At 37.3% G+C, this 12,144-nt stretch overlaps 1 protein-coding gene and 1 pseudogene across 7 annotated transcripts in view; one reads left to right on the forward strand and one right to left on the reverse strand.

The window, feature by feature from the left end:
- The window catches only part of COBLL1 (cordon-bleu WH2 repeat protein like 1), a 163,771-nt gene that overhangs the window by 74,254 nt on the left and 77,373 nt on the right, over positions 1 to 12,144 (forward strand). The gene's annotated exons all lie outside the window — the stretch shown is intronic.
- LOC101323693 (hypoxanthine-guanine phosphoribosyltransferase pseudogene) lies at positions 11,035 to 11,730 on the reverse strand (annotated as a pseudogene).

Raw genomic sequence — 12,144 nt, forward strand, 5'->3', positions numbered from 1 at the left:
TGTTTAGATTATTATTCTATTGAGAGAAAAATTAGTACCATTTCTGACATGTTTGATCTGACCCATAGTGTTCTAATTTTTTACTATCTGTCTTATAAAATTCAGCGGAAATTAAGAGACAGCTGGTGTGATTTTTGCTTGGACTGCAGGTGTTTGGATGAACTAACTAAATTGAGTTTTGGGTCACAGTTTCTTAAAAGATTTGTCACTGAATGGATCAGAGTTTTCCAGGAATCTTATGTCTAGTAATACTGTAGAAGCTCTTCAATTTTAGTCAGCTCAGTCACTGGGTCAGGTAAGATTTCGATTCCCTTAGTAAAACATGCCGAATGGCTGTCCTGGCACCATGAACCCCCAAAGCACTAAGCTACTTTCTAGATTGCCTGTACATGCCTCGTGTTCTGTTTTATCAAAAACTTGTTTTGACTGTTTCCTAACCTGTTAAGGCCTGTTTTGCCAGTTACTTATTGTAATAATGTAATTAACCTAAATATTATAAACACATGATTTGAATTCATTAAGAGAGTTGTCCTATAAAAGCGAAGTTAAATACTTCAGAAAGAATCTGGTGAGCCAGCTACCCTGCCCCTCCAAACAAAAGGTACTATTGAATTCTATGTGAATGAGACAACTGAAAGAATGAAATAAAATGCTAAAATCAAGGAATTTGCATTCGAATTGCTTGCAGGTGTCTTGAAATCCTTGGCTTACTTAAAAAAGTTAGAAGCGGAAGGCAAGCCTTTATGTGCTAATTATACAAGAAGTACAAAGTGAAAATTTAGTCAGTGGGCACAGCTGCAAATACAAACATTTCACTCTACATCAATGAATAATTTATCTGTGTATTTTAAGTTAAAATGACTAAGTTTTACTTGAACTTTGATTTCCCACTTTAAGTGGTTTTTTAAAGTAACCTACTGATTAGAAATGTTAAAGGATTTTTGTTATATTTGCATTCCTTTTTAATCATTTTCCTAAATGTCTATTCTCAAACTGTTTTCTGTAAGATAACATTAATATCTATTCTATTTATATATTTAAAAACTCGATAGATTTTTTTTCTCCAAGTGAAAATTTTAAATATATAAGAAAAATACAGAATACACTTATGCAGTTTTATGTGTGAGTTTAAAAGTACAGTTTGGAACTACACTTTGTTGTATAAGCGATACTTATGGGGGAATCTTATCTTTTCTGGGTTTAGGTAGGAAGCTAGTATATAAGTTAAATGCAGTTATGCTGTGTTTCCATTACACCAACTACCTCTTCCTTTGTTAGATATGTTAGTCTATTCAATGATTGTTACTTTGTATCTTGTCTTAAATATGTTTAATTATATTATTCATTATATTTATTGTATATTTAATATTTATACTAACCCATTGACCTGTAGTTGAAAGAAGAATGGCTTAATGGAAAAGCAGAATCTTATGGTCCTTGAGCTGTTTTAATTATAATCAAAATGTTTGTTGGATAATCAATTTGTGTCTGAAGCTCTGTTTGGTACAGTCTACATGTGGCTTATAATTCTTGAATATCTATTGGTCTTTCCTGAATATGTGATCATTTTAAATGCCAGTGACTTCAAATAACTTTGAGGAATCATGGCTTTAAACTATTTTCTTGTGCCTGGTGGGAATTGGGAGGAATTGTTACACTGAGTACTAGGGAGAGGCTATATTGGTTTTGTTGTGAAGTCTTCACATGAATGATGTACCAAGAAGGGGTGTGTATAGACTTGCCTGTAAATGTTCATAGCAGCATTATTTACAATAGCCAAAAAGTAGAAACAACCCAATGTCCATCAATTGGTGAATGGAGAAGTAAAATGTTGTATATTCATACAATGGAATTCTGTTGGGTAACAAGAAGTAACAAAGTACAGATACATGGTACAACATGAATGAACCTCAAAAGAATTATAGTCAGTGAAAGAAGTCAGACACAAAAGGACACATATTGTATGATTCCATTTATATGAAGTATCCAAAAAGGCAACTATATAGAGACAGAAAGTTGGTTAGTGATTGCCTAGGGCTTGAGATGGGTTAGAGTGAGGGCAAAGATATTAGAAAGAAAAATGATGATCTTTGCGTACCTGAAGCACTTACTAGGAATAGTAGAGTGGAAGAAGTAATAAGGACTTTTGTTTTTAAATATATCTTCTGTGCCATTATTGTACCTAACAGAATTAATAGTTCCTTTTGCATGTCATCCAACACCCAGTTTTTATTTAAATTTCTCTAACAGTCTCTTTGTCCAAATTGGATTGAGTTTCACACATTACTTTGGTGGTTTTGTCACTTAAATCTCTCATTCTATATCAGTTCTTACCCCCGCCCCCATCTTTTTCCCCACATTTTCAATTTGTTAGAGAAACTGAATTGTAGACTATCCACATTCTAGATTTTGCTAATTATTATGTTTGGTAATTATTAAACAGTTGAACTATTTGAGCATAATCAGAAAATGACTAATTCTTCATCCAAAAGAATTAATTTTCCACAGAGCTGAGAGCAAGTAAGCTAGCATTTAGGAGCCTGTAGCAACTGTTTAAGATAGAAATCAGCACTTTCAGAAATTAGCAGCCTTAGGTGTTCTAAGACTTGATTTATTCTGTTATATTGCTACATTTCTCCTGGTAATAAGATGGATGGAAGACAGTGGGAAACTGTGAATCATTCTCCCTGAGGAAAGGTGAAAGGGGCCTAACAGGTGGTTGGCACAAAGAACCCCCCCCCCCCAACGTAAAAGCAAAAACCATGGGTCCGGGGTTTGAAAGTTGTGCCACTTAGTGAGGGAATAATTGAAGGAAGTCTTGGCAGAATTCTTGGGTTTTAATTCTTATTTTGTTGTATATGAAGTAATGTCTAGGTTGATCTTTTACTGCTTTATTTTCCAACAAAAGAAATTTTAGATCAAATGCCTTAATGCTTATATATGTGTGTGTAGTTTGCCAACAGTAGTGATTTTACCTAGAAGCATAGGTAAGGACCTTTTATAGACATTTAAAAATGTGACCTTTTTTCTTATTGAGAATATGTTTTCCCTACATGCCTTTGTTTTAATAACATGTTTTTTTAAAATATCAGCATTTTCACTTCTGTATTGATATAACAGATTTGTGTTATGAATAATGGTATTTGTGTTTTTAAAATAGATCATTTGTATGTCTTTCACTGAGTCTATAGATGAGAACCTCTTGGCTCAGTAAGATAGTCTGTGAATGAGGTTCTGTGTAGGTAGGACTTCTTTATTATTAGCCATTAAATAGAACAATACATATTGATGGAAATCATTGGTGGAGATCATTGTGGAGATCATCATTCTAATACCTTTGCCTTTATTTTAGTCCAGTGGGTCTCAAACTGTAATGTGCTGGACCACTAGTTTATATCACCTGGACCCCATATGCAGATTCTATTTAAAAAGGTACAACATGGGGCCACCCAAGCAGATCTGTATTAGAAACAAGTTCCGTAGCTGATTCTAATGCTCACTGAATTTTGAGAATCACTACCTTAGAAATATTTTTATTGTGTTTTACTTTTAAATAGTTTGACTTGGAAGAAATTGCAGAAATAGTGCAGAGGTTTCCCTGTGCCTTCCTCCAAGCTTTCCCCAATAATAATGTCTTACATAACCATAGTACATTATCAAAACCAGGGAAGTGACTTTGGTACAATACTGTTAACTTAGGTACAGACCTTATTTAGATTTCATCAGCTTTTACATGCATTCTTTATTATTTTTAAAAATTTGTCTTGATTTATAATTCTATGAAATTTTATTACATGTGTAGATTCGCATGACATTCCACAATCAGAATACAGAACTGTTGCATCACCATAAAGGAACTCCCTCATGTTACTCTTTTTTTTAAAAAAAATAAATTTATTTATTTTATTTTTGGCTGTGTTGGGTCTTCACTGCTGCGCGTGGGCTTTCTCTAGTTGCGGCGAGCGGGGGCTCCTCTTCGTTGTGGTGCATGGGCTTCTCATTGCAGTGGCTTTTCTTGATGCGGAGCATGGGCTCTAGGCGCGAGGGCTTCAGTAGTTGTGGCACGCGGGCTCAGTAGTTGTGGCTCACGGGCTCTGGAGCGCAGGCTCAGTAGTTGTGACGCATGGGCTTAGTTGCTCCATGGCATGTGGGATCTTCCGGGACCAGGGCTCGAACCCGTGTCCCCTGCATTGGCAGGCAGGTTCTTAACCACTGCACCACCAGGGAAGCCCCCTTATGTTACTCTTAATAGTTACACCTTGCCTCCAATCCTGGCAGCCAGTGATCTGTTTTCTATGACCGTAAGTCTGTCACTTTGGGACTCACATAAATAGAACCATACGGTATGTAACCTTTTGAGACTGGCTTTTTCACTCAGCATAATGCCCTTGAGATTATCCAAGATGTTGAGTGTATCAAAGCTTGCTTTTTTATTGCTGAGTAGTATTCCATTGTATGGATGCATCACAGTTTGTTTATTCATTCTCACGTTGGAGTACATTTGGGCCGTTCCCTGTTTGGGTATGTTATGAGGAGAGCTGCAATAAACATTGACATACAGGTTTTATGCAAACTAAGTTTTTGTTTCTCTCATGTAAATGCCTAGGAATAGATTGCTGGGTCATATGGTATGAGTATGTAGCTTCATATTACATTGCCAAACCATTTCCCGAAGTGGCTGTGCCATTTTGCACTCACCTTGTTCAAGTCACCTATGAGAGATCTAGTTTCTCCACATTCTTGTCTGTACTTGATAGTTTCAGTAGTTTTAATTTAGGTGCATAGTGGTATTTCATCATAGCTTTAATTTGCATTTCCCTAAATGGATAATAATGTTGAGAATCTTTTCATGTGCCTCTTTCTCACATCCTCTTTGGTAAAGTGTTCAAACCTTTGCCCATTTTATGATTGGATTCTTTGTTTTCTTACTATCACGTTTCGAGAGCTCTGTCTATATTCTGGATATAAGTCTTTTTGTTGGCTATGTGACTTACAAATATTTTCTCCCAGTCTGTGGCTTGTCTTTTTAGGTTCATAACTGGGTCTTTCACAGAGCAAAAATTTTACTTTTTGATGAAGTTTAGTTTCTTGATATTTTAAAAATCTTATGGATTGTGTCTTTGATGTCATGTCTGAGATTCGTTTGCCTAAGCCTTAGTCCCAAGGATTTTCTCCTACATTTTGATCTAAACATTTTATAATTTTATGTTCTACATTTAGATCAACTTTAGGTTAATTTTTGTATAAGGTGCTACTTTAGCTTTTAATATTTCTAAACTGTGAGACACTATTTCCAAGTAGTTTTTCTAGCCAGTGTTTGACAAAACTTGTAGCTGGGAAACTTAACTTGGAAAATCCATTCCAAGGACTTTTCTTTATCAGTATGCAGTGAATGTTATGCCTTTGAATACGGTTTATGCCAACACACACTACTCCTCAACATAGATTTAAAACTTTAACAGAGACTGATGACTAAATGCTGTTTAGTATTTACCAAAGTACATATTTGAGAGTAGATTATTGAGATTGTGACTTGAAAGCAACTTCTGCTTTCATTTTATGGTTGGTTAATCTACCAGTGTGCTTGCTTGGCTGACATATACATTCCCACTGTTTAACATGCATATATGCATATATTTTAATAATTATAACATCCACATTTCAGTTCCTTACCTAGTGTGCGTTTGAAAATTGAAAAAACATTCCAACTAAGAACTTTTTTTTTTTTAAAGTCAGTGTTTGTAGAGCAGTTTTAGGTTCACATTAGAACTAAGCAGAAGATACAGGTTTCCCATAGACCCCTGTCCCCACACATGCACAGCCTCCCCCATTGTCAGTATTCCTCACCAGAGTGGTACAGTTGTCGCAGCTGAACCTACACTGACACATCATAATCACCCGAAGTCTATAGTTCACATTAGTAATCACTCTTGATGTACATTCTACAGGTTTTGACAAAAACATAATGACATGTATTCATCTTTATAGTATCATGTAGGATATTTTCACTGCTCTAAAAATGCTCTGTGCTCCACCTGTTCATCTCTCCCCACAACTCCTGGCAACCACTCGTCTTTTTTATTGTCTCCATATTTTTGCCTTTTCCAGAATGTAATATAGTTGGAATTATACAATATGCAGCCTTTTCAGACTGGCTCTTTGCATTTAGTAATATGAAATTAAGACTCCTCCATGTTTTTTAATGACAACAGCTCATTTCTTTTTTAGTGGAAAAAATGGAAATAATGGGATAATATTCCATTGTCTGAACATACCATAGTTTATTTGTCCATTGGCCTACTGAAGGACATCTAGGTTGCAAACTAAGAACATTTTAACTTCCTTTTAGAGAAGAAAATTTCTTTTTTTACATTTACTATTCTGTTGTTTCAGAGAACATAATAAGTAAAACAAGTCTATTGTGGATGATTTTTTCATCTTAAATTTCATAAGTATTTAACCTCTTTTGAAAAAGTGGAAATATAACTTTATAGGGCTTTTTATACTTAATTTTTATATGGCAAAGAAAAAAGAAGCCCAAAAAGTTTGGCATAGTCCTCTCTCCCCATGTTTTTTTAATCATTTTTGAATTTTTAAATTGTAGTGTCAAGCACATTTTTTATTTACCTTTTCAGACTAACTTCTATAAACGGCACTAACTCTTCCATATATCAGTACATTGCCTGCAAGGCAACAAATATGAAGTTCAAAGGAAGCTTTCAGTAGATGATGCTGAGCCCAGTTGCTACTGACATGTATTACCTACTGAGCAGAAGCCTATGCACAGAGTGAATGGGGCATCAAGTGAGCACTGGGTCATGGTTTTGAAGTTCCAGTTTGTTTTGGAGAAAAATTACTTGCTAATCTCTATAAATGTTTAAGAATTTAATAAGATACTAATTTTTTTAAAAAAGGATAACACTTGTTAGGGGATTATCTATGTAAAACACTTGCACAGTTCCTGGAACTAGATAGGCATTCAGTTAAGTTAGTTTTTGTAGGGTCCATTTAGGATATCTTTGAAATTGTTTGCTTGGACTTATTTCATTTTTAAGCTACTGGTATTAGAGGACCTCATGTGGTATTTCTTTAATCTACCCAGATTCTTTCTATAGCACTGAGAACACAGTGGGTGCCCAATAATATGGTTGACTGTCTTGTGACTCATTGTTTACATTGCTTTCAAGCCTGTTTTTCAACTTTGCTTATTTGTTTTGATGAAGTTTTTATCTCCTCCTTGATACGCCCTTTTCTACTGAAGGCTTTTCTCATCTCTCTTCTTGTTGATGTTTGACTTTCTTAACTGTGCATAAAATAAACATCCCACATAAGATATTTAGGAAAACCCTGAGACAAGCTGAAATTGCAGCAACATTTATGGGACAGATATGAGAAATTTAATATTTAATTTTTAATGTATAGATACACTTTCCTACTCTATATCTTTGTGTGGGGTTTCCTCGAGTGTGTATATATATGTGAAAATGTATTCACTTATATTTGTACATTTTTCTGTGTATAAATTGTAACTCAGTGAAAAATATCAAGAGAAATTTATGTTTTCCTTCCTTCCATAAGGACCTTCCTTCTTAGAGAAAAGGAAGCAAAAATATAATGGGGTGGCTCAAGATGGCGGAATAGAAGGACATGCGCTCACTCCCTCTTGTGAGAGCACCAGAATCACAGCTAACTGCTGAACCATCATCCACAGGAAGACACTGGAACTCACCAAAAAAGATACCCTACATTCAAAGACAAAGAGACTGCAATGAGACTGTAAGAGGGGCGCAATCACAGTAAAATCAAATCCCATAACCTCTGAGTGGGTGACTCACAAACTGGAGAACAATTATACCACAGAAGTTCACCCACTGGAGTGAAGGTTCTGAGCCCCACATCAGGCTTCCCAACCTGCGGGTCTGGCAATGGGAGGAGGAGTTCCCAGAGAATCATCACTTGAAGGCTAGTGGGATTAGTTTGCAGGACTTTGACAGGACTGAGGGAAACAGAGACTCTATTCTTGGAGGGCACGCACAAAGTAGTGTGTGCATCGGGACCCAGGGGAAGGAGCAGTGACCCCATAGGAGACTGAACCAGGCCTACCTGTTAGTGTTGGAAGGTCTCCTGCAGAGATGGGAGCTGGGGACAAGGACACTGGCAGCAGAAGTTCTGGGAAGTATTCCTTGGCGTGAGCCCTCCCAGAGTCCGCCATTAGCCCCACCAAAGAGCCTGTAGCCTCCAGTGCTGGGTCGCCTCAGGCCAAACAACCAATAGGGAGAGAAGTCAGGCCCACCCATCAGCAGACAAGCAGATTAAAGTTTTACTGAGCTCTGGGCACCAGAGCAACACCCAGCTCTACCCACCACCAGTCCATCCCATCAGGAAACTTGCACAAGCCTCTTAGATAACCTCATCCACCAGAGGACAGACAGCAAAAGCAAGAAGACCTACAATCCTGCAGCCTGTGGAACAAAAACTACATTCACAGAAAAACAGACAAAATGAAAAGGCAGAAGGCTATGTAGCAGATGAAGGAACAAGATAAAACCACAGAAAAACAACTAAATGAAGTGGAGATTTGCAACCTTCCAGAAAAAGAATTCAGAATAATGATAGTGGAGATGATCCAGGACCTTGGAAAAAGAATGGAGGCAAAGATCGAGAAGATGCAAGAAATGTTTAACAAAGACCTAGAAGAATTAATTGTTCAGAGATGAACAATACAATAACTGAAATGAAAAATACACTAGAAGGAATCAATAGCAGAATAACTGAGGCAGAAGAATGGATAAGTGACCTGGAAGACAGAATGGTGGAATTTACTGCCGTGGAACAGAAAAAAGAATGAAAAGAAATGAAGACAGCCTAAGAGACCTCTGGGACAACATTAAGCACACCAACATTCGCATTATAGGGGTCCCAGAAAGAGAAGACAGAGAGAGAAAGGACCCGAGAAAATATTTGAAGAGATTATAGTTGAAACCTTCCCTAACATGGGAAAGGAAATAGCCACCCAAGTCCAGGAAGCACAGACAGTCCCAGGCAGGATAAACCCAAGGAGAAACATGCCGAGACACGTAGTAATCAAATTGACAGAAATTAAAGACAAAGAAAAATTATTAAAACTAACAAGGGAAAAATGACAAATAACATACAAGGGAACTCCCATAACATTAACAACTGATTTCTCAGCAGAAATTTTACAAGCCAGAAGGGAGTGGCATGATATATTTAAAGTGATGAAAGGGAAGAATCTACAACCAAGATTATTCTACCCGGCAAGGATCTCATTCAGATTTGATGGAGAAATCAAAAGCTTTACAGACAAGCAAAAGCTAAGAGAATTCAGCACCACCAAACCAGCTCTACAACAAATGCTAAAGGAAATTCTCTAAGTGGGAAACACAAGAGAAGAAAAGGACCTACAAAAACAAACCCAAAACAATTAAGAAAATGGTAATAGGAACATATGTATCGATAATTACCGTAAACATGAATGGATTAAATGCTCCAACCAAAAGACACAGGCTGGTTGAATGTATACAAAAACAAGACTGCTATATATGCTGTCTACAAGAGACCCACTTCAGACCTTGGGACACATATAGACTGAAATTGAGGGGATGGAAAAAGGTAGGCCATGAAAATGGAAATCAAAAGAAAGCTGGAGTAGCAATACTCATATCAGATAAAATAGACTTTAAAATAAAGAACGTTACAAGAGACAAAGAAGGACACTACATAATGATCAAGTGATCAAGAAGAAGATATAACAATTATAAATATATATGCACCTAATATAGGAGCACCTCAATACATAAGGCAAATGCTAACAGCTCTAAAAGAGGAAATTGACAGTAACACAATAACAGTGGGGGACTTTAACACCTCACACCAATGGACAGATCATCCAGACAGAAAATTAATAAGGAAACACAAGCTTTAAATGACACAATAGACCAGATAGATTTAATTGATATTTATAGGACATTCCATCCAAAGACAGCAGATTACACTTTCTTCTCAAATGCACATGGAACAGTCTCCAGGAGAGATCACATCTTTCTTTTTTATCTTTTAAAGAGACAGCCTTGGGCTTCCCTGGTGGCTCAGTGGTTGAGAACCTGCCTGCCAATGCAGGGGACACGGGTTCGAGCCCTGGTCTGGGAGGATCCCACATGCCACGGAGCAACTGGGCCCGTGAGCCACAACTGCTGAGCCTGTGCGTCTGGAGCTTGTGCTCCGCAGCAAGAGAGGCCACCACAGTGAGAGGCCCGCGCACCGCGATGAAGAGTGGCCTCCGCTCGCCGCAACTAGAGAAAGCCCTCTCACAGAAACGGAGACCCAACACAGCCAAAAATAAATAACTTAATTAATTAAAAAAAAAATAAAATAAAGAGACAGCCTTTATTTAAGGATTTTTACATTGAAGACTTCAAAAAGTGGTAGGTTTTTAGAACTTATTTACCTGTATTTAAAAGGAACTGTTGACAAAGATTTGCCAGAAATAATCTGAACAAGTGGGAAAATGCAGTTAATACTACTGAAACCTACTAAAATAACTCCAGGACATATGGTTTATCCAACATAAGGATACCTCTCAATGCTGTCACTGACATGAAACTGACTGCTTCTTTTCTAAACACACAGTGGTTTAATTAACAATATTCAGTCACTTCTGTTCTTTCCTGAATATATAAAAATTAAAATACCAGTTAAAAAACTAATATATTCTTCTCTGTCAATGTTTCTTACAGGTACAATTTCAATATTTTCATTCAGTAGCGGTGTGGTTTAAGAGATTTTTCATTCACACGTCAAACAACAATCCACCCAAAGGGAACTGATAGTCTACAGGCTCCTAGTGCAAATAAAGAGTTCAGGAATGCAGCAACTGGCCTTTCTAAAATACAAAACGGATAAAATTCTTAGAAGATACATGCAATAAGCTCTACTAAGCAGCTGGCCACAGAACTAGAACATCTGATCATTTTCCTGGTGATTTCAATGGGACTACAGATATTTCCAAACTCAACTTGAACTCTCATCTTAGGCTTTGTATTTTGCTTTTCCAGTTTTGCTAATGACACAAACATGATTCAGATCCCTGAAGTATTCATTACAGTCAAGGGCATATCCTACAACAAACTTGTCTGGAATTTCAAATCCAGCAAAGTCTGGTTTATATCCAACACTTTGAGAGGTCCTTTTCACCAGCCAGCTTGCAACCTTGACCAGCTTTGGATTATGCTGCTTGACCAAGGAAAGCAAGGTTTGCACTGTTTTGCCAGTGTCAATTATATCTTCAACAATCAAGACATTCTTTCCAGTGAAAGTGGAGAGATCATCTTCACCAATTACTTTGATGTCACCTGTTGACTGGTCATTACAATAGCTCTTCAGTCTGATAAAATCTACAGTTATAGGTATAGATCTATCACTATTTCTGTTTAGTGCTTTGATGTAATCCAGCAGGTCAGCAAAGAATTTATAGCCCCCCTTGAGCACACAGAGGGCCACGATGTGATGGCCTCCCATCTCCTTCATCACATCTTGAGCCAGCCATTTGGTCCTGTCCATAATTAGTCCATGAGGAATAAACACCTTTTCCAAGTCCTCAGCATAATGATTAGGTATACAAAATAAATCTAGGTCATAACCTGGTTCATCATCACTAATCACGATGCTGGGGCTGTGGGTCACCATAACGGAGCTGGCTGGTGTGCGGGCTGAGGGAAGACTGGGGAGGAGGAAGCCAACAGCAGGGCCAAGCAGGAGGTGGCACCACGTGGGAAAGCCCAGGATAGATCACATCTTGGGTCACAAATCAAGCCTTGGTATATTTATGAAAATTGAAATCCTATCAGGCATCTTTTCCAACCACAATGCTATGAGATTAGAAATCAATTACAGGGGAAAACCGGTAAAAAACATAAACACATGGAGGCTAAACAGTAAGTTACTGTGTAACCAAGAGATCACTGAAGAAATCAAAGAGGAAATCAAAAAATACCTGGAGACAAATGACAATGAAAACATGACGATCCAAAACCTATGGAATGCAGCAAAAGCAGTTCTAAGAGGGGAGTTTATAGCAATACAAGCCTACCTCAAGAAACAAGAAAAATCTCAAACAATCTAACC

Source organism: Tursiops truncatus, chromosome 7 (genome assembly GCF_011762595.2).
Source record: "Tursiops truncatus isolate mTurTru1 chromosome 7, mTurTru1.mat.Y, whole genome shotgun sequence".
In the NCBI taxonomy this organism is placed as follows: Eukaryota; Metazoa; Chordata; class Mammalia; order Artiodactyla; family Delphinidae; genus Tursiops; species Tursiops truncatus.